A 6,883-nucleotide genomic window follows, 5' to 3' on the forward strand; every position below is an offset into this window, starting at 1 on the left:
AAAAAAAAAAAAAAAAAAAAAAAAAAAAAAAAAGGCTTTACGAAATAGCATTGCGAGGTGGCCAAGGCCTTGCATCCTTGCATCCCAGCCCAAAGCCAGGCCCCGACCTGCCCTCGGCCCCGGGCCATGGCGCCCCTGGGGCCACGGCCGGGATCGGGACAGAGAATGGGATCGGGGCCGGCCTCACAGCCGTCCTGCCCCCCGCCCGTCCCCGCAGAGCCCCGGGAAAAGCCTCCGCATCCCGAGGGGCAGCGAGGGGGTGGCCAGCCCCTGGCACGTACCGGCGGCCTCGCCTCCCCCCGCCCGCACCTACCGGGGCTCCACGCCGCGGCCGAGGTGGGGCTCCCCGGGCAGCGGCCGCCCCGTTGCCGTCAAGAGGCGGAAGGGGAAGGGAAGGGGCGGGCCGCGGCGCCATAGCAGCAGGGCTGCCCTTCAGGGGCGTGGGTGACCGGATTCGTGCTTTCGGCGGAGCGTTTCGCAGCTTGAACGCCCTCCTTTCCACGGGGAGCAGGTCTCCAAAAAACGCAGCCGTGCTTAAATAGCGCCCCGATGCGCAGCACAGCAGCCTGGCTGCATCTCCTGTTAGGTCTGCGCTGTTTGCTCCTAGGCTGTACTTTGGGCTTGTTGTACTCGCAAAACTTGTGGATGATCCCTGGCCCCAGGCACATCAGCGACACAAATCCCCGCGGGGGCGATGTGGCCGGCCATTGCTCCCTGCCTGCAGCATGGAGGCAAAGAGCAAGGCCTTGGACACCCCAGGCACCTCGTCCCCGGGCATGCAGCCTGCTGGCCCTGCAGCCACACAAACTCAGCAGCTGTTGAAGCGGGTGGTGGTGCCAGCTGGAAGAGCCACGGGTCTGGTCTGGCACACTGGGGACAGCTGTGCAAACCCCACCTAGCTCAGCAGCAAGCAACCGTTGTGTGTGTAGAGAGAGCCCCAGCCTTGTATTAGCACAGAGCAATCCCAGTGGTGTCACATAAGGGAAACCTGTGTTTTTCCTGCTTAAACGTTTTTTTAGTATATATTTTAATCAATAGATCCCTTCCACTGTAGAGGCAACAAAGATGGTGAAGGATCTAGAGGGGAAGACGCTTGGTTTGCTCAGCCCAGAGCAGGCTGAGGGGAGGCCTCATGGCGGCCTGCAGCTCCCTCACGAGGGGAGCGGAGGGGCAGGCGCTGAGCTCTGCTCTCTGGGGACAGCGACAGGACCCGAGGGAACGGCATGGAGCTGGGACAGGGGAGGGTCAGGCTGGGGGTTAGGGAAAGGCTCTTTACTGCAAGGGTAGCTGGGCACAGGGACAGCCTCCCCCCCCAGGGAAGTGGTCACAGCACCCGGCCTGACAATGCTCTCAGATACATGGTCTGAATTTTAGTTAGATCTGTGTGGACCCAGGGATTTGACTCCATGATCCTTATGGGTCCTCTCCAACTCAGCATATTCTATGATTCAATAATAGTACAGGAACACATAGTAAGAATGCATTCAGTGGCATAACTTACATCTGCCACATGACTTGTTTTCTATCATCCCTAATAAGAAAATAACAGATGCAGTGTGTTTTTGTTATATGACTTACAATTTGCTCAAAGCTGATGGCAGCCAGTACAGTTTCTCCCTATTCATTCATGAGTTTGTTCTACAACCTGGAAACTCTAAGAAAGCCCAGAGCAGGTCTGCCTCTTCCTTGAAAGCTCAGTTTTGCTGGTGTGTCAGGGGTGGTGGGTCACAGAGTGGCACATTAAGGCCAGTTAAGATCTGGCTTCTGAGCACATGGCTCCATTAAGGCCAGCCTTGCCCTTGAGTTGTATGGTCCTTGCAAAACAAGAACACAGAATAGCTTTCAGCCACCCTAGAATTTCATTGAGGTGGCGTATACTGGAAAACTGGTTTTGCCTCTTCTGTAAGAAAGGTATGCATTGGTGGTTTACAGTCATTTAAAAATGTCCCTTCACACTGAGCAGTCAACTAGGTAATCAGTTTTTAAACAAAGCAAGGGGACAATGTTTTTCAGTGAGTTGAGAAACAGCAGAATAAGCATAAAAGCAACCCACTGTTATTATCTACTTGGATTAATTTTGAGAGATCTTTGTAGCAGCACCTGATAAAGGCATCTCTTATCAGTAAAAGGTTCATTTCTCTGAACTTCTGGTCTGAGATTTACCTTCATATAAAAGGATTAATATCATGAACTTAATACTTAGGAGTTTTCATTCAAATTGAGATCTGCCACAACTTCTATGAAAGTATCCTAATAAAGATACCACTTTGATCATTTCTCTACCTGATGATCTGCTTGTTCCCAGCATTATAGAAATGCTAGTGCTAAATAGACATGGCCAGGCCCAGCCACCATCTCTCCCTGCTGTGAACAAAGGCTGTTAATGACAGCCGTGGTTTTAACTTCCAATGAACAAGTTTTTAATTGCTAAGAGAACACATTCCTTTGTGAGAGGACACATTTCTAGCCTTAGGTTATGGTGTTATGCAGTATGGCAGATTAACAATTTGCTGCCACCCAAAGGGAGAAGTCAGGGAAAAGATCTTACCTTCCCCACCTCTGTCTCCCTTTGAGGCGCTTATGTTTTCTAGATCTGGCATTCATGAAACCCCTCTTGTGAACTGCTTTTAACTCATTGTCAGAAAAAAGAAAAAAAAATCCTAACAGGAGAACAAACAAAAGCAACAACAATAACCAAAACACCTACAATAATTTTCTTCTAGATTATTGAGCTAAAGGGGATCATAGAAAAGTCTGAAGAGTGCCAGGGCTGTAACAAGGTGGGAGGCAGCCAGAAAAAAGGGAAGGAGAGCTTCATCTCCCCCTTTACCAGGAGAGAACTTTAATAGTCATGGGTCTGCAGCCTCAGTGTGTAGCTTCATCATCTGCCAAAATTTACCATTTGTAAAGAGGTATTGACATTCATCCTCCATACAGAAGCACAAAGAAATGATGCATGCAGATGATGAGGGACTTCTTGAGACTGGACTGTACACTAACCAAAACACACAGAGTGATACTGGATTTTGAAAGCCTGAGAGTTGCTAAGACTTGCCCTAGTGGTGAATTTGGATGAAGTTTGGATAGTCTTGTTCTTTCTGAAAGGTGCTTCTGCCTTCTATACAAGCTAGAGATGTCTGGAGACCAGTGGTTTCTTATGCAAAACTCTAGAGGCTGGCTTATTATTAGGTTCAAACCATAGTTTCCTCTCAAAAGCTTTATAACAAACATGACTGTGAAAAGCAGAGATCCCAACTTTACTAAGCAGCACGTTGGCATAATTCTGGTTTCAAGCATGAGCTGCTACAGAATGGAAAACAACGGAAGACTGGAGTGCACCCTATTTCTGTTGTATAAGCACATCGTTAGTCAGGAAACAAGGGATACAGACAGCTTTTAAATTAGCCTGCTAGGTGGTGCTGTAGGACATGCTCTAAGTTACTCATTCAAAAATAACAGTTCTGCTGCTGTTTTACCAGAAGATAGATGCCTACCATTACCTGCTTCTCTAATTGTGTGTAAAACCTTGTTGCTACATTAGGTAAAATGTTGATTTTTAAGTACAGAATCGAGTCTTACTGACTTCTATATATCTTAATGCACGTATGCTCACATTCTGTTCTGCTAGTGTGATCTCCAAAGTAAATATGGTCAGTTCACAAATGTCCACCAGTCTGGGAGCAACATTTCTGTGGTGCATAACAAACAGTAATGTTTTGTAAGATTAACAACACCAAAAAAAAAAAGGAAACATTTTGTAGAAACTATTAACAATTTTAATAAAATTATATTGATGCGGTAATCTTAGCACGCATGCTGTCCAGCTGTGCGGGATACAACTGTGCTCCTGTACTCCAGGATTTCGCTATGGGCTCAGATAGCACAGGTTAGAATCAACATTTTCCCTTTCATTAATGTTTGGCTGGAATACCGGAAGCCCTGCCAGTCTTACGCTGATAATCAAAGACATATGTAAAAAGTAGTAGGATGAAAAGTTCCTGTCACCTTGTTAAGTGCTTCATGCAGAAAAGGATGATCTGTTCCCAGCTCTTTATCTTATTCCTGGGATGTGCGTATGTTCTTCAAGATAAATACATAGCTTGTACTGCCTCTCAGGATAGGTGATATACAGTAAATAGTGAGCATTCAGAAACCCAGCTGTGGGAATAGAACAGGGAGTTACATTTCTGGTCTCAGATGAAACTTTCAAACCCCGGTATTCAAGAATGAAAAGATCGTGCCATTGGAGTTGGCAGGTATATTGATCAAAGTAATTAAAGCACTACAAAGAGTCTACAGAGGGCCTGGGAAGAGATTATCTTCCCCATGTACAACAATTTGGAATCAGTCAGGGATCAAAAGCTAGCAGTGTTTTAGAAGGCAGCAAAGAGGCTGTGAGGCATTTCGCCAGCAACAGAACTGTGGGACTGACTTTGTTTCCACTCAGACACCCTTGGCATTATATTTTACAGTATCCCTCTGCCAGTCTAGATCTACCTAAAACTCAGGAGGGTTCTTTGTGGGAAAGGGAAAACATGCAAGTGATCATGTTTTTATTGCTTAGCTTTTACATTTTTAGATGGTGGGACCAATTGTACAAGCTCCTTTAGCTCTAACCAGATATACCAGAAGTTGGAAGGTTCATGACAGAATATTCTCTGTAATAAGAGATTTTAACTGTATTAGTTAAAAAAATCCTGATGTGAACATGCATTGCAATTTCTCCTGAGGCTAACAGACATGTAACATGGATGCTGGTGGAAAGCTTGGATACTGGAAGCAAAGAGCTGAGAGGGAAAACCACCTACAGATTCTGGGCAAATCAATTCATGCTGAACTCCGTGGTCTTTCAAGTAGCCTGCTGCTATTGAAAACTGATTTGGGTCTATCCACGTCATGCAGACAGATGCTATACCAGGCTGCATTTTAAATAGTGTTAGATTTTAGTGACGTTATAGACATCGCCATGATATCATTTGGCAAAATCATAACAAAACTCACAGAAGTTGATCATCTAGCCTGGGATTTCTTGTCAGTCCATACAAACCAAACTTGCTGTACCCAGGACAGTTGCACATTGTTTTTAAGAATTTTGGTCCTGCAATTAGCTAGCTATAGTGAAAGGAAGGTAGCTATAGCAAATTAAAGTGTCACATATCTTCATAATACAGCTAATTAGCACTATTTCCCTTCAGAATTAGAAGCAGCCTGTCTTGGAAAGGAAAGGATGTCATTTCTTAGAGGCAACACTATAATAATTAACATATTTAATTATTATTATCTAGCCTCCATGATACTTACCCTTCCTGATACTCCAAAAGTAATGATATTTGACAGGAAGCAGAAACTGGGGCTCTTTCACTAAGAAAATCAGCCTAGTTCCTCACCAAGCACTGCTCCACGGTGAAAAGATTTTGCCAACACTATGACCATCCATGTCTGAAAATCAGGTGGTCATCTTGATTTGGAGAAGTTTTCATGCACTCAGACTCACTTCTTAATAATTTTGGCAGATTTCAGCAAAAGCTCCAACAAGGAGTGCACTGTTATCTTTTAAGGCCACATTTCACAAACAAACCACTGTTATTAGACTTAGAATTTGTTAGAACCTACATGGTAAAGCAGAAAGTAAAGTCCCTGAAAGAAGTTGTCTTCACAGCCTCAGTAAAGCACATGTGTGAGTCAGGGGTCCTTTAGCAATGCATACTGCATAAGGATGTGCAAGAAGGTGTCTCTTGACTCTAGTATTTAAACTCTAAAGATAGTATACCCGGAGAGGCTGGATGAAGGAATCTAATCAGAGATGCCATATCTTCAGAAGAAAAAACAACAACATCAAAAAACTTCCTTTCAAAAGTTTGAAGCCTACAAAGAGCGCTGTGTACTCCTGGCACATATTCCACCCTGAATCAAGTCAGCTGAAAAGACATCCCAAATCTGGGGCAAGGTTTGCAATAGAAGCATGCAGATTAAATGCAGAGGAAATGCAAATTTGTATGTTAAAGTGACAACTCCTTAGAACAGGAATACTTTTCTGTTTCCACTGGAAAATCCAGCATTCTCTTTTTGTTTCCCTATAGATGGCCAGCTTGCTCAGTGCTACCTGGAAAGCTAGGCACCCCCAGTCCCAACCTGTGGAGCGTGTAATTTAAAAATAAATTGTATCTTGCTACATATTTCCAATTATCTCTCCCTGTCCCCCCCCCCTCCCCCCCAAGTTGCATCTATTTTTCTTCCTTAGGCAGAAAATCTTAGCTAAAATACCTTAAGAAGTCATCATAAGAAGATGGGATTGTTCATAGCTGTGACCCACATTTTTTCTTGGAGAGCACATTTAACTGAAGAAAAGGGACAGCTTCTGTGTGGGAGCAGATTCAAGTCTTATACAGGGTATGTAAAGGAGAGAGCAGCCACAGTAAGCCAAGGCTGTTCTCTATAAACCAATTGCTCTCCTCTGCCTAACCAGGTGCAATCTGTCTGCTTTGACAACGTGGTATGTGTCTGTGTGTAGGAGGGGAGGGGTCTGGTCCCACACTGACTCCGTTCTTGGGAAAAAGCAGGGCATTTGGCCACCGAGCAGTCTGTGTTTCTATCACATCAGTCACTTAAGGATCCTACAGTACTTTAATAACCATGTCTGAGCTGTTCATCGGACCACATGGATCCTTAAGACTAGATGTCTTGTCGCTTTAAATGTGACTGGATCAACTTTTATGTTCTGCATCCGAGTTAAGCCTTGTAGGGATTCTCTCTTAGAAGTCTAAATAAAGTGATTCAATCCAAAATTGCTCATGCCTACTTAAGCAGTAAGTAGGATCAGAAATAGACAGGTTTGTTTATATTTTTAATCAGCATCTAAATGCTAGATTGTTACTTTATTTAA

The 6,883-nt window shown here is 44.5% G+C and overlaps 1 protein-coding gene across 1 annotated transcript in view; it reads right to left on the reverse strand.

The window, feature by feature from the left end:
• Nucleotides 1-440, reverse strand: part of TMEM177 (transmembrane protein 177) — a 4,674-nt gene extending 4,234 nt beyond the window's left edge. Inside the window, exon 1 of the mRNA XM_035332003.1 lies at nucleotides 314-440. The gene's annotated coding sequence lies outside the window, so the exon portion shown is untranslated. The remainder of the gene's footprint in view (nucleotides 1-313) is intronic.
• Nucleotides 441-6,883: the final 6,443 nt, after the last annotated feature.

Source organism: Oxyura jamaicensis, chromosome 7 (assembly GCF_011077185.1).
Source record: "Oxyura jamaicensis isolate SHBP4307 breed ruddy duck chromosome 7, BPBGC_Ojam_1.0, whole genome shotgun sequence".
Taxonomy (NCBI): Eukaryota; Metazoa; Chordata; class Aves; order Anseriformes; family Anatidae; genus Oxyura; species Oxyura jamaicensis.